This window comes from Durio zibethinus, chromosome 8 (assembly GCF_047325235.1).
Source record: "Durio zibethinus cultivar Kanyao isolate XHJ-2024 chromosome 8, ASM4732523v1, whole genome shotgun sequence".
NCBI classification, from domain to species: Eukaryota; Viridiplantae; Streptophyta; class Magnoliopsida; order Malvales; family Malvaceae; genus Durio; species Durio zibethinus.
In genome coordinates this window covers 2,965,227-2,985,986 of record NC_143169.1, presented here as the reverse complement: position 1 = coordinate 2,985,986, position 20,760 = coordinate 2,965,227, and the positions used below count along the sequence as shown (strand labels likewise).

The 20,760-nt window shown below is 41.9% G+C and overlaps 2 non-coding genes and 25 pseudogenes across 2 annotated transcripts; all 27 read left to right on the top strand.

Moving 5' to 3' along the window:
* The first annotated feature begins 95 nt into the window (after positions 1 to 95).
* Positions 96 to 214, top strand: LOC149517001 (5S ribosomal RNA; annotated as a pseudogene).
* Positions 215 to 965: 751 nt separating this feature from the next.
* Positions 966 to 1,084, top strand: LOC149517000 (5S ribosomal RNA; annotated as a pseudogene).
* A 301-nt stretch (positions 1,085 to 1,385) lies between these two features.
* LOC149516999 (5S ribosomal RNA) lies at positions 1,386 to 1,504 on the top strand. Its single transcript, XR_016344322.1, has one exon. It is a non-coding gene; the product is annotated as a 5S ribosomal RNA (ribosomal RNA).
* A 311-nt stretch (positions 1,505 to 1,815) lies between these two features.
* LOC149516998 (5S ribosomal RNA) lies at positions 1,816 to 1,934 on the top strand (annotated as a pseudogene).
* Positions 1,935 to 2,140: 206 nt separating this feature from the next.
* Positions 2,141 to 2,259, top strand: LOC149516997 (5S ribosomal RNA; annotated as a pseudogene).
* A 774-nt stretch (positions 2,260 to 3,033) lies between these two features.
* Positions 3,034 to 3,152, top strand: LOC149516996 (5S ribosomal RNA; annotated as a pseudogene).
* A 311-nt stretch (positions 3,153 to 3,463) lies between these two features.
* On the top strand, positions 3,464 to 3,582 carry LOC149516995 (5S ribosomal RNA; annotated as a pseudogene).
* A 311-nt stretch (positions 3,583 to 3,893) lies between these two features.
* Positions 3,894 to 4,012, top strand: LOC149516994 (5S ribosomal RNA; annotated as a pseudogene).
* A 312-nt stretch (positions 4,013 to 4,324) lies between these two features.
* On the top strand, positions 4,325 to 4,443 carry LOC149516993 (5S ribosomal RNA; annotated as a pseudogene).
* A 312-nt stretch (positions 4,444 to 4,755) lies between these two features.
* LOC149516992 (5S ribosomal RNA) lies at positions 4,756 to 4,874 on the top strand (annotated as a pseudogene).
* A 312-nt stretch (positions 4,875 to 5,186) lies between these two features.
* Positions 5,187 to 5,305, top strand: LOC149516991 (5S ribosomal RNA; annotated as a pseudogene).
* Positions 5,306 to 5,965: 660 nt separating this feature from the next.
* LOC149516990 (5S ribosomal RNA) lies at positions 5,966 to 6,084 on the top strand (annotated as a pseudogene).
* A 1,165-nt stretch (positions 6,085 to 7,249) lies between these two features.
* Positions 7,250 to 7,368, top strand: LOC149516989 (5S ribosomal RNA; annotated as a pseudogene).
* A 743-nt stretch (positions 7,369 to 8,111) lies between these two features.
* On the top strand, positions 8,112 to 8,230 carry LOC149516988 (5S ribosomal RNA; annotated as a pseudogene).
* Positions 8,231 to 9,393: 1,163 nt separating this feature from the next.
* On the top strand, positions 9,394 to 9,512 carry LOC149516987 (5S ribosomal RNA; annotated as a pseudogene).
* Positions 9,513 to 10,254: 742 nt separating this feature from the next.
* On the top strand, positions 10,255 to 10,373 carry LOC149516986 (5S ribosomal RNA; annotated as a pseudogene).
* Positions 10,374 to 10,685: 312 nt separating this feature from the next.
* LOC149516985 (5S ribosomal RNA) lies at positions 10,686 to 10,804 on the top strand (annotated as a pseudogene).
* Positions 10,805 to 13,264: 2,460 nt separating this feature from the next.
* LOC149516984 (5S ribosomal RNA) lies at positions 13,265 to 13,383 on the top strand. Its single transcript, XR_016344327.1, has one exon. It is a non-coding gene; the product is annotated as a 5S ribosomal RNA (ribosomal RNA).
* Positions 13,384 to 13,695: 312 nt separating this feature from the next.
* Positions 13,696 to 13,814, top strand: LOC149516983 (5S ribosomal RNA; annotated as a pseudogene).
* A 1,167-nt stretch (positions 13,815 to 14,981) lies between these two features.
* LOC149516982 (5S ribosomal RNA) lies at positions 14,982 to 15,100 on the top strand (annotated as a pseudogene).
* Positions 15,101 to 15,411: 311 nt separating this feature from the next.
* LOC149516981 (5S ribosomal RNA) lies at positions 15,412 to 15,530 on the top strand (annotated as a pseudogene).
* Positions 15,531 to 15,841: 311 nt separating this feature from the next.
* On the top strand, positions 15,842 to 15,960 carry LOC149516980 (5S ribosomal RNA; annotated as a pseudogene).
* Positions 15,961 to 16,273: 313 nt separating this feature from the next.
* LOC149516979 (5S ribosomal RNA) lies at positions 16,274 to 16,392 on the top strand (annotated as a pseudogene).
* Positions 16,393 to 16,703: 311 nt separating this feature from the next.
* LOC149516978 (5S ribosomal RNA) lies at positions 16,704 to 16,822 on the top strand (annotated as a pseudogene).
* A 277-nt stretch (positions 16,823 to 17,099) lies between these two features.
* On the top strand, positions 17,100 to 17,221 carry LOC149516977 (5S ribosomal RNA; annotated as a pseudogene).
* A 743-nt stretch (positions 17,222 to 17,964) lies between these two features.
* Positions 17,965 to 18,083, top strand: LOC149516976 (5S ribosomal RNA; annotated as a pseudogene).
* A 761-nt stretch (positions 18,084 to 18,844) lies between these two features.
* LOC149516975 (5S ribosomal RNA) lies at positions 18,845 to 18,962 on the top strand (annotated as a pseudogene).
* Positions 18,963 to 20,760: the final 1,798 nt, after the last annotated feature.

Sequence of the window (20,760 nt, the reverse complement as noted above, 5' to 3'; positions counted from 1 at the left end):
TATTGCGTAATCTTTTGGACGGGGGCTCGCGTGTGACACGTCGAGCAACGCACGGGAAAGGAAGGGTCGGATACATAATTTACGCAAAAAGTGATGAGTTCGATCATACCAGCACTAAAGCACCGGATCCTATTAGAACTCCGCAGTTAAACGTGCTTGGGTGAGAGTAGTACTAGGATGGGTGACCTCATGGGAAGTCTTCGTGTTGCACTACTCGTTCTTTTTAATTTTCGATATTCGTCCGTCGTTTATTGCCATATAGGCACTTGGGCTTCTTCGTTGAATGTCGTTCGCAGCACCCCACGTTCTTTTTAGTTTTTGGTATCTGTCCGTCGCAATTACTGCATACTTAATCATTTGCTCGCCGATTACCGTTCGCGGTGATTAATCGATGACGGGTCGAGAAATCGATGAACCCCCTCTTCTTGGCGTATTGCGTAATCTTTTGGACGGGGGCTCGCGTGTGACACGTCGAGCAACGCACGGGAAAGGAAGGGTCGGATACATAATTTGCATAAGAAGTGATGGGTGCGATCATACCAGCACTAAAGCATCGAATCCCATCAGAACACCGCAGTTAAACATGCTTGGACGAGAGTAGTACTAGGATGGGTGACCACCTGACCTCCTGGGAAGTCCTCGTGTTACACTCCTTGTTCTTTTTAATTTTTGGTATTCATCCATCGTTTATTACCGTATAGGCACTTGGGCTTGTTCGTTGATTGCCGTTCGTAACAACTTACGTTATTTTTGGTTTTTGGTATCCGTCCGTCGTAATTACTGCATACTTAATTGTTTGCTCGTCGATTACCGTTTGCAGCGATTAATCGATGACGGGTTGAGAAATCGATGAACCCCCTCTTGTTGGCGTATTGCGTAATCTTTTGGATGGGGGCTCGCGTGTGTCATGTCGAGCAACACACGAGAAAAGAAGGGTCGGATACATAATTTATGCAAGAAGTGACGGGTTCAATCATACCAGCACTAAAACATCGAATCCCATCAGAACTCCGTAGTTAAACGTGCTTGGGCAAGAGTAGTACTAAGATAGGTGACCTCCTAGGAAGTCCTCGTGTTGCACTTCTCGTTCTTTTTAATTTTCGGTATTCGTCCATCGTTTATTACCGTATAGGCACTTGGGCTTGTTCGTTGATTGCCGTTCGCAACATCCCATGCTCTTTTTAGTTTTTGGTATCCTTCCGTCGTAATTACTGCATACTTAATCGTTTGGTCACCGATTACCGTTCGCGGTGATTAATCGATGATGGATTGAAAAATTGATGAACCCTCTTTTCTTTGCGTATTGCGTAATCTTTTGGACGGGGGCTCGCTTGTCAATCCACGTGAAAGGAAGGGTCGGATACATAATTTGCACATGAAGTGACGGGTGCGATCATACCAGCACTAAAGCACCGGATCCCATCAGAACTCCGCAGTTAAGCGTGCTTGGGCGAGAGTAGTACTAGGATGGGTGACCTCCTGGGAAGTCCTCGTGTTGGATTCCTCGTTCTTTTTAATTTTCGGTATTCTTCCGTCGTTTATTGCCGTGTAGGCACTTGGGCTTGTTCGTTGATTGTCGTTCGCAGCACCTCACGTTCTTTTTAGTTTTTGGTATCCGTCCGTCGTAATTACTGCATACTTAATCGTTTGCTCGCCGATTACCGTTCGCGGTGATTAATCGATGACGGGTTGAGAAATCGATGAACCCCCTTTTCTTGGCACAGCGCGTAATCTTTTGGACGGGGCTCACGTGTGACACGTCGAGCAACGCACGAGAAAGAAAGGGTCGGATAAATAATTTGCACAAAAAGTAACGGGTTTGATCATACCAGCACTAAAGCATTGGATCCTATCAGAACTTCGTGGTTAAGCGTGCTTGGGCAAGAGAAGTACTATGATGGGTGACCTCCTGGGAAGTCCTCGTGTTGCACTTCTCGTTCTTTTTAGTTTTTTGTATCCGTCTGTCGTAATTACTGTATACTGAATCGTTTGCTCATCGATTATCGTTTGCGGTGATTAGACGATGACGGGTCGAGACATCGATGAATCCCCTTTTCTTGGCGTAGCACGTAATCTTTTGAATGGGGGAGCAACGCACGAAAAAAGAAGGGTCGGATACATAATTTACGCAAGATGTGACGGGTGCAATCATACTAGTACTAAAGCATAGGATCCCATCAGAACTTCACAGTTAAGCATGCTTGGGCGAGAGTAGTACTAGGATGGGTGACCTCTTAGAAAGTCCTCATGTTGCACTCCTCTTTTTTTTTTAATTTTTGATATTCGTCCGTCATTTATTTTTGTATAGGCACTTGGGCTTGTTCGTTGATTGTCGTTCGTAGTACCCCACGTTCTTTTTAGTTTTTCCTATCCGTCCATCGTAATTACTGCATACTTAATCATTTTCTCACCGATTATCGTTCGTAGCGATTAATTGATGACGGATCAAAAATTGATTAACCCTTTTTCTTGGGGTACCGTGTAATCTTTTGGATGGGGGCTCACGTGTGACACATCAAAAACGCACGGGAAAAGAAGGGTTGCATACATAATTTGCATAAAAAGTGACGGGTGCGATCATTCCAGCACTAAGGCATCGGATCCGATTAGAACTCCGTAGTAAAGCATGCTTGGGTGAGAATAGTACTAGGATGGGTGACCTCCTTGGGCAAGAGTAGTACTAGAATTGGTGACTTCCTGGGAACTCCTCATGTTGCACTCATCTTTTTCTTAATTTTCGGTATTCGTCCGTCGTTTATTTTTGTATAGGCATTTGGGCTTGTTCGTTGATTGCCGTTTGTAACACCCCACATTTTTTTTAGTTTTTCATATCCATCCATCGTAATTGCTGCATACTTAATCATTTACTCATCGATTACTGTTCGCAACGATTAATCGATGACGGGACGAGAAATCAATGAACCCCCTTTTTTTGACGTAGCACGTAATCTTTGGGATGGGGGCTCATGTGTGACACGTCGAGCCACGCACGAGAAAGGAAGGGTCGGATACATAATTTATGCAAAAAGTGTCAGGTGCGATCATACCAGCACTAAAGCATCGAATCCCATCAGAACTCCATAGTTATGCGTGCTTGGGCGAGAGTAGTACTTGGATGGGTGACCTCCTGGGAAGTCCTCGTGTTGCACTCCTCGTTATTTTTAATTTTTGATATTCATCCATTGTTTATTGCTGTATAAGCACTTGGGCTTGTTCGTTGATTGCCGTTCGTAGCATCCCACATTCTTTTTAGTTTTTGGTATCCGTCCGTCGTAATTACTGCATACTTAATCATTTTCTCACCAACTACCGTTCGCGACGATTAATTGATGATGGGTCGAGAAATCGATGAACCCCTTTTCTTGGCGAAGCGTGTAATCTTTTGGACGAAGGCTCGCGTGTGACACATTGGGCAACGCACGGGAAAAGAAAGGTCTGATGCATAGTTTGCGCAAGAAGTGACGGGTGCGATCATACCAGCACTAAAACACCAGATCCCATCAGAACCCCGTAGTTAAGCGTGCTTGGGCGAGAGTAGTACTAAGATAGGTGACCTCTTGGGAAGTCCTCGTGTTACACTCTTCATTTTTTTTAATTTTTGGTATTCGTCCGTCGTTTATTTCTATATAGGCACTTGGGCTTGTTCGTTGATTGCTGTTCGGAGCACCCCACGTCTTTTTACTTTTCGATATCCGTCCATCATAATTACTGCATACTTAATCATTTGCTCGCCGATTACCATTCGTGATGAATAATCGATGACGGGTCGAGAAATCGATGAACCCCGATTTCTTGGCGTAGCGCGTAATCTTTTGAATGGGGGCTCGCATGTGACACGTCAAGCAACGCACGGGATAGGAAGGGTCGGACACATAATTTACGCAAGAAGTGACAGGTGCGATCCTACCAGCACTAAAGCACTAGATCCCGTCAGAACTTCGTAGTTAAGCGTACTTGGGTGAGAGTAGTACTAGGATGGGTGACCTCATGGGAAGTCCTCGTGTTGCACTTCTCATTCTTTTTAATTTTTGGTATTCGTCCTTCATTTATTACCGTATAGGCAGTTGGGCTTGTTCATTGATTGCCATTCATAGCACCCCACATTTTTTTTAGTTTTTGGTATCCGTCCATCGTAATTACTTTATACTTAATTGTTTATTCGACGATTACCGTTCGCGGTGATTAATCAATGACAGGTCAAAAAATCGATGAACCCATTTTTCTTGACATAGCGCGTAATCTTTTGGATGGGGGCTAACGTGTGACACATCGAGCAACGTACGAGAAAGGAAAGGTTGGATACATAATTTATGTAAGAAGTGATGGGTGCGATCATACCGGCACTAAAGCACCGAATCCCATCAGAACGTCGTAGTTAAACGTGCTTAGGCGAGAGTCGTACTAGGATGGGTGACCTCTTGGGAAGTATTCGTGTTGCATTCCTTGTTCTTTTTTATTTTCGGTATTCGTCCGTCGTTTATTATCGTATAGGCACTTGGGCTTGTTCGTTGATTATCATTCGTAGCACCCCACGTTCTTTTTAGTTTTCGGTATCCGTTCATCGTAATTACTGCATACTTAATCGTTTGCTCGTCGATTATCGTTCGCAATGATTAATCAATGACGGGTCGAGAAATCGATGAACCTCTTTTTCTTGGCATAACGCGTAATCTTTTGGACGGGGGCTCGCGTGTGACACGTCGAGCAACGCACGGGAAAAGAAGGGTCGAATAAATAATTAGAGCAAGAAGTGATAGGTGTGATCGTACCAGCGCTAAAGCACCGGATCCTATCAGAACGTCGCAGTTAAACGTGCTTGGGCGAGAGTAGTATTAGGATGGGTGACCTCTTAGGATGTCCTCGTGTTGCACTCTTTGTTCTTTTTAATTTTCGATATTTGTCCATCGTTTATTACTATATAAGCACTTGGGCTTGTTCGTTGATTGCCATTCGTAGCACCCCATGTTCTTTTTAGTTTTTGGTATCCGTCCGTCATAATTACTGCATACTTAATCGTTTGCTTGCCGATTATCGTTCACGGTGATTAATCGATGACGGGTCGAGAAATCGATGAACCTCCTTTTCTTGGCGTAACGCATAATCTTTTGGACTGGGGCTCGCGTGTGACACGTCGAGCAACGCACGGGAAAAGAAGGGTTGAATACATAATTGGAGAAAAAAGTAACGGGTGTGATCATACCAGCACTAAAGCACTGGATCCCATCAGAATTCTGTAGTTAAACGTGCTTGGTCGAGAGTAGTACTAGGATGGGTGACCTCCTGGGAAGTTCTCGTGTTGCACTCTTCGTTCTTTTTAATTTTTGGTATTCATCCATCATTTATTGCTGTATAGGCACTCGGGCTTGTTCGTTGATTACCGTTCGCAGCACCCTACGTTCAATTCAATTTTCGGTATCCATCCGTCGTAATTACTGCATACTTAATCGTTTGCTCATCGATTTCCATTTGCGGTGATTAATCGATGATGGGTCGAGAAATCGATGAACCCTCTTTTCTTGGCGTAGCGCGTAATCTTTTAAATGGGGGCTCGCGTGTGACATGTCGAGCAACGCACGGGAAAAGAAGCGTCGGATACATAATTTACGCAAGAAGTGACGGGTGAGATCACACCAGCACTAAAACACCAAATTCGATCAGAACAAGTCCTCATGTCACACTTCTCGTTCTTTTTAATTTTCAATATTCGTTCATCGTTTATTATTGTATAGGCACTTGGGCTTGTTCGTTGATTGTCGTTCGTAGCAACCCACATTATTTTTAGTTTTTGGTATCCTTCCATCATAATTACTGCATACTTAATCGTTTGCTCGCCGATTACCATTCGTGGTGATTAATCAATAACAGGTCGAGGAATTGATGAACCCCATTTTCTTGGCGTAACGCGTAATCTTTGGGACGGGGGCTTGCATGTGACTTGTCGAGCAACGCACAGGAAAGAAGTGATAGGTGCGATCATACCAGCACTAAAGCATTGGAACCCATCAGAACTCCGCTGTTAAGCATGCTTGGGCAAGAGTAGTACTAGGATGGGTGACCTCCTGAGAAGTCCTCGTCTTGCACTCGACGTTCTTTTCAATTTTTGGTATTTGTCCATCGTTTATTCCTATATAGGCACTTGTGCTTGTTCGTTGATTGTCGCTCGTAGCACCCCACGTTTTTTTTAGTTTTTGCCATCCGTCCATCGTAATTATTGCATATTTAATCATTTTTTCAGTAATTACTGTTCGCGGTAATTAATCGATTATGGGTCAAGAAATCGATGAACCCCCTTTTCTTGGCATAGTGCGTAATCTTTTGGACGATGGCTCGTGTGTGACATGTTGAGCAATGCACGGGAAAAGAAAGGTCCGATACATAATTTACGTAAGAAGTGACTTGTACGATCATACCAGCACAAAAGCAACGGTTCCAATCAGAACTTCGCAGTTAAGCGTGCTTGGGCAAAAGTAGTACTAGGATGGGAGATCTCCTGGGAAGTCTTCGTGTTGAATTCCATGTTCTTTTCAATTTTTGATATTCGTCTGTCGTTTATTGCTGTATGGGCACTTAGACTTGTTCGTTGATTGTCGTTCACAGCACCCCACGTTCTTTTTAGATTTTGGTATCCGTCCATCGTAATTACTACATACTTAATCATTTACTCGTCGATTACCGTTTGCGATGATTAATCGATGACGGGTCGAGAAATCGATGAACCATTTTTTCTTGGCGTAGCGTGTAATCTTTGGGATGGGGCTCGCGTGTGACACATCGAGCAACGTATAGGAAAGGAAGGGTCAGATGCATAATTTATGCAAAGGTGCGATCATACCAGCACTAAAGCACCAAATCCCATCAGAACTTCGCAGTCAAGTGTACTTAGGTGTTACTGGAACTAGGATGGGTGACCTTCTGGGAAGTACTTGGGTTACACTCCACATCCTTTTTAATTTTTGATATTCGTCTGTCATTTATTGTTGTCTAGGCTCTTGGGCTTGTTCGTTGATTGTCGTTCATAGCTCCACACATTTTTTTTAGTTTCTAGTATCCGTCCATCGTAATTACTGCATACTTAATCATTTGCTCATCAATTACTGTTCGCGACGATTAATCGATGACGAGACAAGAAATCGATGAACCCTCTTTTCTTGGCATAGCGCGTAATCTTTAAGACGGGGCCTCACGTGTGACACGAAGAGCAATGCACGGGAAAAGAAAGGTCGGATACGTAATTTACGCAAGAAGTGACGGGTGCGATCATACCAACACTAAAGCATCAAAACCCATCAGAACTCCGCTGTTAAGCGTGCTTGGGCGAGAGTAGTAGTAGGATGGGTGACCTCCTGATAAATCTTCATGTTGCACTCCTCGTCCTTTTCAATTTTCAATATTCGTCCATCATTTATTACTGTATAGGCACTCGTGCTTGTTCATTGATTGTCGTTCGTAGCACCCCACATTTTTTTTAATTCTTGGTATCCGTCCATCGTAATTACTATATACTTAATCATTTTCTCATCGATTACTGTTCGCGGTAATTAATCAATGATAGGCTTAGAAATCGATGAACCCTCTTTTCTTGGCGTAACATGTAATCTTTTGGACGGGAGCTCGCGTGTGACACGTCGAGCAACGCACGAGAAAAGAAGGGTCGGATACGTAATTTACGTAAGAAGTAACGGGTGCAATCATACCACCATAAAAGCATCGGATCCAATCAAAACTCCATAGTTAAGCGTGCTTGGACAAGAGTAGTACTAGGATGGGAGACCTTTTAGAAAGTCCTCGTGTTACACTCCACGTTCTTTTCAATTTTTGATATTCGTCCGTCGTTTATTACTGTATAGGCACTTAAGCTTGTTTGTTGATTGCCGTTCATAGCACCTCATGTTCTTTTTAGTTTTTGGTATTCGTCCATCTTAATTACTACATACTTAATCATTTACTCGTCGATTACCATTCGCGACGATTAATCGATGATGGGTCAAGAAATTGATGAACTCTCTTTTCTTGGTGTAGCACGTAATCTTTGGGATGGGGGCTTGCGTGTGACATATCGAGCAACACACGGAAAAGGAAGGGTCGAATACATAATTTACGCATGAAGTGATGGGTGCGATCATACTAGCACCAAAGTATTGGATCCTATCAAAACTCCGTAGTTAAACGTGCTTGGGCGAATGTAGTACTAGGATAGGTGACCTCCTGGGAAATCCTCGTGTTGCACTCCACGTTCTTTTTAATTCTCGATATTCATCCATCGTTTATTGCTGTATAGGCATTTAGGCTTCTTCGTTGCTTATCGTTCGTAGCACCACACGTTTTTTTTTAGTTTTTAGTATCTGTCTGTCGTAATTACTGCATACTTAATCGTTTGCTCGTCGATTACCATACGCAACGATTAATCGATGACGGGTTGAGAAATCGATGAACACCCTTTTCTTGGCGTAGCACGTAATCTTTTAGACGGGGGCTCGCGTGTGACACATCGAGCAATGCATGGGAAAGGAAGGGTCGGATACATAATTTACGCAAGAAGTGACAGGTGCGATCATACCAGTCCAAAAGCATCGAAACCGATTAGAACTCTACTATTAAGCGTGCTTGGGTGAGAGTAGTACTAAGATGGGTGACCTTCTGAGAAGTCCTCGTGTTTCACTCCACGTTCTTTTCAATTTTTTGTATTCGTCTATCGTTTATTGTGGTATAGGCACTTGTGCTTTTTCGTCGATCGTCGCTCGTAGTACCCCATGTTTTTTTTAGTTTTTGGTATCCGTCCGTCACAATTACTGCATACTTAATCATTTTCTCATCGATTATCGTTCGTGATGATTAATTGAAGATAGGTCAAGAAATCGATGAACGCTTTTTTCTTGGCGTAGCACGTAATCTTTTGGATGAGGGCTAGCGTGTGACACGTCGACCAACGTACGAGGAAGAAAGGATCAGATACATAATTTACGCAAGAAGTGATGGGCGTAATCATACCAGCATTAAAGCATAGAATCCCATCAAAACTTCGCAGTTAAGTGTTCTTGGGCGATAGTAGTACTAAGATAGCTGATCTCTTGAGAAGTCTTCGTGTTGCACTCCACATTCTTTCTAATTTTTGGTATTCGTCTATCGTTTATTGCTATATAGGCATTTAGGCTTGTTCTTTTATTGCCGTTTGTAGCACCCACGATTTTGGTATCCGTCTTTTGTAATTACCACGTACTTACTCGTTTGCTCGTCGATTATCGTTCGCGACGATTAATCGTTGATGGGTCAAAATATCGATGAACCTCATTTTCTTGGCTTAGCACGTAATCTTTGGGACGGGGGCTCGAGTGTGACACATTAGCAATGCACGGGAAAAGAAGGGTCAGATACATAATTTACAAAAAAAGTGACGGGTGCAATCATACCACTACCAAAGCACCAGATCCCATCAGAACTCCGTAGTTAAGCGTGCTTGGGCCAGAGTAGTACTAGGATGGGTGACCTCTTGGGAAGTCTTCGTATTGCACTCCGTATTCTTTTTAATTTTTGATATTCGTCTGTTGTTTATTGCTGTATAGGCACTTGGGCTTATTCGTTGACTGTCGTTTGCAGCACCCAACGTTCTTTTTAGTTTTTGGTATCTGTCCATCGAAATTACTGCATACTTAGTTGTTTGTTCACCGATTACCGTTCACGATGATTAATCGATGACAGGTCAACAAATCGATGAACCTCTTTTTCTGGGCGTAACACGTAATCTTTTGGACAGGGGCTCAAGTGTGACACATCGAGCAAAGCACGGGAAAAGAAGGGTCAAATACATAATTTATGTAAAAAGTGACGGGTGTGATCATAACAGCCCTAAAGCATCGAAACCCTTCAGAACTCCACTGTTAAACGAGCTTGGATAAGAGTAGTACTAAGATGGGTGACCTCCTGAGAAGTCCTCGTGTTGCACTCCATGTTCCTTTCAATTTTTTGTATTCGTCCTTCGTTTATTACGGTATAGGCATTTGTGCTTGTTCATTGATTGTCGCTTGCAGCACCCCATGTTCTTTTTAGTTTTTGCTATCCGTCCATCATAATTTTTGCATGCTTAATCATTTTTTCATCGATTACCGTTCGCTGTGATTAATCGAAGACGGAACGAGAAATCGATGAACCTCTTTTTCTTGGCATAGCACGTAATCTTTGGATAGGAGCTAGCGTGTGACACGTCGAGCAACGCACCGGAATGAAAGGGTCGGATACATAATTTGCGCAAGAAGTGGTGGGCGTAATCATACCAGCACTAAAGCACAGAATCCCATCAGAACTTCACAGTTAAGCGTGCTTGGGCGATAGTAGTACTAGGATGGCTGACCTCCTAGGAAGTCATTGTGTTGCACTTCACGTTCCTTTTAATTTTTGGTATTCGTCTGTCGTTTATTGCTGTATAGGCATTTGGGCTTGCTCCTTGATTGCTGTTCGTAGCACCCATGTTCTTTTTAGGTTTTGGTATCCATCTTTCGTAATTATCGCTTACTTAATCATTTTCTCATCGATTACCGTTCGCGACGATTAATCTTTGATAGATTGAGAAATCGATGAACCCTTTTTTTCTTGGCGTAACGCGTAATCTTTGGGACAGGAGCTCGCGTGTGACACATCGAGCAACGCACGAAAAAGGAAGGGTCAGATACATAATTTACGCAAGAAGTGACGGGTGTGATCATACCACCACCAAAGCATCGGATCCCATCAGAACTTCGTAGTTAAGCGTGCTTAGGTGAGAGTAGTACTAGGATGGGTGACCTCTTGGGAAGCCCTCGTGTTGCACTCTGCATTCTTTTTAATTTTTGACATGCGTTCATTTTTTATTGCTGTATAGGCACTTGGGCTTGTTCGTTGATTACCGTTCGTAGCACCTCAGGTTCTTTTTAATTTTTGGTATCCGTCCATCGTAATTACTGCATACTTAATCGTTTGCTCGCCGATTACCATTTGTAACGATTAATCGATGACGGGTCAAAAAATCGTTGAACCCTTTTTTCTTTGCGTAGCGCGTAATCTTTAGGATGGGGCTCGCGTGTGACACGTCGAACAACGCACGGGAAAAAAAAGGTCGGATACATAATTTGAGAAAGAAGTGACGGGTGCGATCATACCAGCCCTAAAGCATTAGAACCCATCAGAACTCTGCTGTTAAACATGCTTGGGCGAGAGTAGTTCTAAGATGAGTGACCTCCAGAGAGGTCCTCGTGTTGCACTTCACATTCTTTTCAATTTTCGGTATTCATTTGTCGTTTATTACGGTATAGGCACTTGTGCTTGTTCGTTGATTGTCGCTCGCAGCACCCTACATTTTTTTTAGTTTTTGGTATCCTTCCATCATAATTACTGCATACTTAATCATTTTCTCATCGATTACCATTCGCGATGATTAATCGAAGATGAGTCGAGAAATCGACAAACCCCCTTTTTATGGCGTAGCACGTAATCTTTTCGACAAGGGCTAGCGTGTGACAAATAGAGCAACGAATGAAAAAGTAAGGGTCGGATACATAATTTACGTAAGAAATGATGGGTACGATCATACCAGCACTAAAGCACCAAATCCCATCAGAACTTCGCAGTGAAGCCTACTTAGGCAACAATAGTACTAAGATGGTAACCTCTTGGGAAGTCCCCATGTTGCACTCCACATTCTTTTTAATTTTTGATATTCGCCTGTCGTTTATTGCTATATAGGCATTTAGGCTTGTTCCTTGATTGCTGTTCGTAGCACCCACATTCTTTTCAGGTTTTGGTATCCGTTCGTCATAATTATCGCGTACTTAATCGTTTGCTCGTTGATTACCGTTCTCAACGATTAATTCTTGACGGGTTGAGAAATTGATGAACCTTTTTTTTTTCGTATAAAGTGTAATCTTTGAGACGGGGGCTCGCGTGTGACACGTCGAGCAACATACGAGAAAGAAAGGGTAAGATACATAATTTGCATAAAAAGTGATGGGTACCATCATGCCACCACCAATGCATCGGATCCAATCAGAACTCTATAGTTAACCGTGCTTGGGTGAGAGTAATACTAGGATGGGTGACCTCTTGGGAAGTCTTCTTGTTACATTCTACATTTTTTTTAATTTTTGGTATTCGTCCATCGTTTATTGCTGTATAAGCACTTAGGCTTGTTTATTGATTGTCGTTCGCGACACCATACATTCTTTTTAGTTTTTGGTTTTCGTCCATTGTAATTACTGTATACTTAATCATTTGTTCGTCGATTACTGTTCGCGATGATTAATCGATGATAGTTCAAGAAATTGATGAACCCCCTTTTTCTTGGCATAGCGCGTAATCTTTGGGACAAGAGCTCGCATGTGACACGTTGAGCAATGCACGAGAAAGGAAGGTTCAGATACATAATTTGAGCAAGGAGTCAGGTGTAATCATACCAGCACTAAAGTATCGGATCCTATCAAAACTCCGTAATTAAACGTGCTTGGGCGGGAGTAGTACTAGTATGAGTGACCTCATAAAAAGTTCCCATATTGCACTCTACGTTCTTCTTAATTTTTGGTATTTGCCCGTCGTTTATTATTATATAGGCACTTAGACTTGTTCCTTGATTGTCGTTCGCAGCACCCTACATTCTTTTAGGTTTTGGTATCCGTCCGTCGTAATTATTGCATACTTAATCATTTGCTCACTGATTACCATTCGCGATGATTAATCGATGACGGGTCGAGAAATCGATGAACCCCCTTTTCTTGGCGTAGCGCATAAGCTTTGGGACAGGGTCTCGCATATGACACGTCGAGCAATGCACAGGAAAAGAAGGGTCGGATACATAATTTTCATAAAAAGTGATGGGAGCGATCATACCAGCACTAAAGCATCAAATCCCATCAAACTCCGCAGTTAAGTGTGCTTTGACGAGAGTAGTACTAGGATGGGTGATATCCTGGGAAGTCCTCGTGTTGCACTCCACATTCTTTTTAATTTTCAATATCCGTCTATCGTTTATTGCTATATAGGCACTTGGGCTTGTTCGTTGATTGCCGTTCGTCGCACCTTACGTTTTTTTTAGTTTTTGGTATCGTCCATCATAATTACTGCATACTTAATCATTTGCTCATCGATTACCGTTCGCGATGATTAATCGATGTCGGGTCAAGAAATCGATGAACCCTCTTTTCTTGGTATAGCGCGTAATCTTTAGGACGGGGGCTCGCGTGTGACACGTCGAGCAATGTACGGGAAAGGAAGGGTCTGATACATAATTTCTGCAAGAAGTGACGGGTGCGATCATGCTAGCACCAAAGCACCGGATCTCATCAGAACTCCGTAGTGAAGCGTGCTTGGGCGAGATTAGTACTAGGATGGGTGACCTCTTGGGAAGTTCTCGTGTTGCACTCCATGTTCTTTTTAATTTTTGATATTCGTCTGTTGTTTATTACTATATAGGCACTTAGGCTTGTTCGTTGATTGCCGTTCGTAGCACCTCACTTTTTTTTTAGTTTTTGGCATCCATCCGTCATAATTTTTGCATACTTAATTGTTTGCTCACCGATTACCGTTCATGGTAATTATTCGATGACAGGTCAAGAAATCGATGAATCCCATTTTCTTGGCGTAGCGTGTAAACTTTAGGACGGGGGCTCACGTGTGACACGTCGAGCAACGCACGGGAAAGGAAGGGTCAGATGGATAATTTACGTAAAAAGTGACAGGTGCAATCATACCAGTACTAAAGCACCTAATCCCATTAGAACTCTACAGTTAAGCATGCTTGGGCGAGAGTAGTACCAGGATGGGTGACCTCTTGGGAAGTCTTCATGTTACACTCCACGTTCTTTTCAATTTTCGGTATTCATCCATCATTTATTATTGTATAGGCACTTGTGCTTGTTCATTGATTGCTGTTCGTAGCACCCCACGTTCTTTTTAGTTTTTGGTATCCGTTCGTTATAATTACTGTATACTTAATCATTTACTGACCGTTACCATTCGTGACGATTAATCAATGATAGATCGAGAAATCAATGAACCCCATTTTCTTGATGTAGCGCATAATCTTTAGGACGGGAGCTCACGTGTGACATGTCGAGCAATGCACAAGAAAGGAAGGGTTAGATACATAATTTGAGCAAGGAGTTGGGGGCGATCATACCAATACTAAACCACTAGATCCTATCAGAACTCCGCAGCTAAGCGTGCTTAAGCGAGAGTAGTACTAGGATCACCTCCTGGTAAGTCCTCATGTTGCACTCCACATTCTTTTTCATTTTTGGTATTTGTTCATCTTTTATTACTTTATAGGCACTTGGGCTTGTTCATTGATTACCCTTCGCAGCACCCCATGTTTTTTTTAGTTTTTCGTATCCGTCCGTCATAATTACTGCATATTTAATCATTTGCTCGCCGATTACCATTTGCAATGATTAATCGATGAGGGGTCGAGAAATAGATGAACCTTTTTTTCTTGGAGTAACGTGAAATCTTTGGGACGGAGGCTCGTATGTGACATGTCGAGCAACACACAAGAAAGGAAGGGTCGGATATATAATTTGCCTAAGAAGTGACGGGTGTGATCTTATTAGCACTAAAGCACCGGATCCTATCAGAACACCGCAATTAAGCGTGCTTGGGCGAGAGTGGTACTAGGATAGGTCATCTCCTGGGAAGTCTTCGTGTTGCACTCCACGTTCTTTTTAATTTTTGATATTCGTCTGTCTTTTATTGCTTTATAGGCACTTGGGTTTGTTCGTTGATTACCGTTCGTAGCACCCCACGTTCTTTTTAGTTTTTGGTATCCATCAGTCGTAATTATTGCATACCTAATCATTTTTTCATCGATTACCGTTCGTGACGATTAATCGATAATCGATCGAGAAATCGATGAACCCTTTTTTTCTTGGCATAGTGCGTAATCTTTTAGACGGGGCTCGCATGTGACACGTTGAGCAACGCATGGGAAAAGAAGGGTCAGATATGTAATTTGCGTAAGAAGTGATGGGTGCGATCATACCAACACAAAAGCATCGGATCCCATCAGAACTTCATAGTTAAAAGTGATTGGGCGAGAGTAGTACTAGGATGGGTAACCTCTTGGGAAGTCCTCATGTTGCACTCCATGTTCTTTTCAATTTTTGGTATTCATCCATCTTTTATTGCTGTATAGGCACTTCTGCTTGTTCATTGATTACTGTTCACAGCACCCCATGTTCTTTTTACTTTTTGGTATTCGTCCGTCGTAATTACTCCATACTTAATCATTTACTCACGATTATCGTTCACGATGATTAATCGATGACAAGTCGAGAATTCAATGAACCCCATTTTCTTAACGTAGCGCGTAATCTTTGGGACGGGGGCTCGTGTGTACTGCATCGAGCAATGCTCAGGAAAAAAAAGGTTGAATACATAATTTACGCAAGAAGTGACGAGTGCGATCATACCAGCACTAAAGCATTGGATCCAATCAGAACTCCACAATTAAGTGTGCTTGGGCGAGAGTAGTACTAGGATAGGTGACCTATTGAGAAGTCCTCGTGTTGCACTCTAAGTTTTTTTTAATTTTTGGTACTCGTCCATCGTTTATAGCTGTATAGGCATTTGGGCTTGTTCGTTGATTGTCATTCGTAGCACCCCACTTTCTTTTTAGGTTTTGTATCCGTCCGTCGCACTTACTAAAAACTTAATTGTTTGCTCACTGATTATCGTTCGTGGTGATTAATCGATGACAGGTCGAGAAATGGATGAACCCTATTTTCATGGCGTAACGCGTAATCTTTGGGATGGGGGCTCGCGTGTGACATGTCGAGCAACGTACGGGAAAGGAAGGGTCAGATTCACAATTTATGCAAAAAGTGACTGGTATGATCGTACCAGCACTAAAGCCCCAGATCTCATCAGAACTTCACAGTCAAACGTGCTTGGGCGAGAGTAGTACTAGGATGGGTAACCTCCTGGGAAGGCCTCGTGTTGCACTTCATGTTCTTTTCAATTTTTGATATTCATCCTTCGTTTATTGTTGTGTAGGCACTTAGGCTTGTTTGTTGATTACCGTTCGTAGCACCCCACATTCTTTTTAGTTTTTGATATCCGTCTATTGCAATCACTGCATACTTAATCATTTGCTCGTCGATTACCGTTCGCGATGATTAATCAATGACGGGTCGAGAAATCGATGAACCTCTTTTTTCTCGAGGTAGCGCGTAATCTTTGGGATAGGAGCTCGTGTGTGACACGTCGAGCAACGCACGAAAAAAGAGGAGTCTGATGCATAATTTACGTAAAAAGTGACGGGTGCGATCATACCAGTACTAAAACATCGGATTTCATCATAACTCTGCAGTTAAGCGTGCTTAGGCGAGAGTAGTACTAGGATAGGTGACCTCTTGAGAAGTCCTCGTGTTACACTTCACATTCTTTTTAACTTTCGATATTCATCCGTCATTTATTACTGTATAGGCACTTGGGCTTGTTTGTTGATTACCGTTCGTAGCACCCTACGTTCTTTTTAGTTTTTGGCATCCGTCCATCGTAATTTCTGCATACTTAATCGTTTGCTCACCGATTACCGTTCACGACGATTAATCGATGACGGGTCGAGAAATCGATGAACCCCCTTTTCTTGGTGTAGTGCATAAACTTTGAGACGGGGATCGCATGTTACAGGTCGAGCAATGCACAAGAAAGAAAGAGTCAGACAGATAATTTGCCTAAGAAGTGACTGGTGTGATCATACCATCACTAAAACACCTGATCCCATCAAAAATCTACAGTTAAGCATGCTTGGGCGAGAGTAGTACTAGGTTGGGTGATCTCTTGGGAAGTCCTCGTGTTGCACTCCACATGCTTTTCAATTTTCAGTATTCGTTCGTCGTTTATTGCTATTCGCAGCACCCCACATTCTTTTTAGTTTTTGGTATCCATCCGTCGTAATTACTGCATACTTAGTCGTTTGCTCGTCGATACCATTCGCGGGGATTAATCGATGACGGGTCGAGAAATCGATGAACCCTCTTTTCTTGGCGTAGCACGTAATCTTTGAGACGGGAGCTCGCGTGTGACATGTCGAGCAATGCACGGGAAAAGAAAGGTCGGATACATAATTTGAGCAAGGAATCGGATGCGATCATACCAGCACTAAAGCACCGGATGTTCCCATCAGAACTCCACAATTAAGCGTGCTTAGGTGAGAGTAGTATTAGGATGGGTGACCTCCTGGGAAGTTCTCGTGTTGCACTCCACGTTTTTTTTAATTTTTGGTATTTGTCTATCTTTTATTGCTTTATAGGCACTTGGACTTGTTCGTTGATTACCATTCGTAGCAGCCCACATTCTTTTTAGTTTTTCGTATCCGTCCATCGTAATTACTGAATACTTAATCGTTTGCTCGTCGATTACCGTTCACAGTGATTATTCGATGACGGGTCAAAAAATTGATGAACCCTCTTTTCTTGGTATAACACATAATCTTTGGGATAGAGGCTCGCATGTGACACATTGAGCAACACACGGGAAAAGAAGGGTCGGATACATAATTTACGCAAGAAGTGATGGGTGCTTTCATACTAGCACTAAAGCTCGAGATCCCATCAGAACTTCACAGTTAAGCGTGCTTGGGCGAGAGTAGTACTAGGATGGATGACATCTTGGAAAGTCCTCATGATGCACTCCACGTTCTTTTTAATTTTTGGTATTCGTCCATCGTTTATTGCTATATAGGCACTTGAGCTTGTTCATTGATTGTCGTTCGTAGCACCCCACGTTCTTTTTAGTTTTTGGTATCCGTTCATCGTAATTACTGCATACTTAATCGTTTGCTCATCAATTACCATTCGTGATGATTAATCGATGACGTGTTGAAAAATCGATGAACGCCATTTTCTTTGCATAACGCGTAATTTTTGGGACGGGGGCTCGCGTGTGACACGTTAAGCAACGCACTAGAAAGGAAGGGTCGGATACATAATTTACACAAGAAGTGACGGATGTGATCATACCAGTACTAAAGCATCGGATCCTATTAGAACTCCGTAGTTAAGCGTGCTTGGGCGAGAGTAGTACTAGAATGGGTGACCTCTTGCGAAGTCCTCGTGATGCACTTCACGTTTTTTTTAATTTTCGGTATTCATCCATCGTTTATTACTGTATAGGCACTTGGGCTTGTTCGTTGATTGCCGTTCGTAGCACCCCATATGTTTTTTAGTTTTTGGTGGGATCCCATCAAAACTCTGTAGTTAAGCGTGCTTAGGCGAGAGTAACACTATAATGGTGACCTTTCAGGAAGTTCTTATGTTACACCCCGCGTTCTTTTTAATTTTTGGTTTTTGTCCATCATTTTTATTGTATAACTTAATTGTTTATTCATTGATTTTCATTCGCAGTGATTAATCTGTGACAAAATGAGAAATCAATGAACCATTTTTTGGTGTAGCACAAAATTATGGGGACAGGGACTCGCGTGTGATATACCGAGCAACACATGTGAATAGAAGTGTTAGATATATAATTTACACATCAAAAAATGGGTGAGATCATACCAACACTAAAAAATCAGATCCCATCAGAACTTTACAGTTAAACGTGCTTCGACAAAAGTCATTTTGGGATGGGTGACCTCCCAAGGATTTCTCATGTTACACCCCATGTTCTTTTAACTTTTGGTTTCCATCTGTCATTATTACTTTATACTTAATTGTTTATTCATTGATTACCATTCGTATCGATTAATCGGTGACAACTTAAGAAATCGATGAACTTTTTTTTTGGTGTAGCACAAAATTATGGGGACGAGGGCTCATGTGTGATATATCGAGCAACACATAGGAAAAGAAAGATCGAAAATATAATTTGTGCATTAAATAATGGGTGCAATCATACTAGCATTAAAGCATTGGATCCCATCAGAACTTTGTAGTTAAGCGTGCTTGGGTGAGGTAGTACTATGATGGGTTATCTCTTGGGAATTCCTCATGTCGCACCCCACATGTTTTTAATTTTTAGTTTTCATCTGTCGTTACTATTGTATACTTAATTGTTTATTCGTTGATTACCATTCATAGTGATTAATCAGTGATGACTCGAGAAATCGATGAACCCATGTTTTACATAAAGCAAAATTACGAGAATGAGGGCTCGCGTTTGATATATAGAGCAATGCATGGGAAAGGAAAGGTCGGATATATAATTTGTGCATCAAACAACAGGTGCGATCATACCAGCACTACAGCATTAGATCTCATCAGAACTCAGCAATTAAGCATGCTTGGGCAAAAGTAGCACTAAGATGGGTGACATCCCGAGAAGTCATCGTGTCGCACCCCATGTTATTTTAATTTTTGGTTTTCATTCATCGTTATTACTATCTACTTAATTATTTATTCGTTGATTATCGTTTGTAGCAATTAATTGGTGATGACTCAAAAAATCGATGAACCCTTTTTTGGCATAACGTAAAATTACAAGGATAAGGGCTCGCGTGTGATATATCGAGCAACGCATGGGAAAATAAGGGTCGAATATATAATTTACGCATAAAATGATTGGTATGATCATACCAGCACTAAAGCACCGGATCCCTCAGAATTTCGCAGTTAAGTATGCTTGGGCAAGAGTGGTACTAGAATGGATGGCCTCCTACGAAGTCCTCATGTCGCACCCCACATTCTTTTAATTTTTGGTTTTCATCCATCGTTATTATTGTATACTAATTGTTTATTCATTGATTACCATTCGTAATGATTAATTGAGGATGACTCGAGAAATCGATGAACCCATTTTTGACATAGTGTAAATTTATGGGGATGGGGGCTCACATATGATATGTCAAGCAACGTATGAGAAAATAAGGGTCAGATATATAATTTGCACAACAAATGATGGTTGTGACCATAACAGCACTAAATTAGAACTCTACAATTAAGTGTGTTTGGGCAAGAGTAAAATTAGGATGGGTGACCTCCTAAGAAGTCCTTATGTCACCCCTAATGTTCTTTTAGTTTTTGGTTTTTGTTTGTCGTTATTAATGTATACTTAATTTGTTTATTCATTGATTGCCTTTCGTAATGATTAATCGATAATGGCTCGAGAAATCAATGAACCTATTTTTGGTGAATCATAAAATTATGGGGGCGAGAGCTCGCGTGTGGTATATCAAGCAACGCACGAGAAAGGAAGGGTTGGATATATAATTTGCGCAACAAACGACTAGTGTAATCATATCATACCAGCACTAAAGCACTGGATCCCATTAGAACTCCACAGTTAAGCATGCTTGGGCGAGAGTAGTATTAAGATGGGTGATGTCCCATGAAATCCTTGTGTCACACCCCATGTTCTTTTAATTTTTGGTTTTTGTCCATTGTTATTACTATATACTTAATTGTTTATTCATTGATTACTATTCGTAGAGATTAATCGATGATGACTCAAGAAATTGATGAACCCATTTTTGGTGTAGTGCAAAATTGCATGGATAAAGGCTCACGTGTGATATATTGAGCAACGTATGGGAAATGATGGGTCCGATATATAATTTGCACATCAAATGATAGGTGCAATTGTACCAACATTAAAGCACTGCATTTTAGCAGAACTTTGTAGTTAAACGTGCTTAGGCGAGAGTAGTACTAGGATGGGTGACCTTTTGAAAAGTCCTCGTGTTGCACCCCATATTTTATTAATTTTTGGTTTTTGTCTACCGTTCTTACTGTATACTTAATTGTTTATTCGTTGATTTTCGTTCGTAGCAATTAATCGATGATGACTCGAGAAATCGATGAA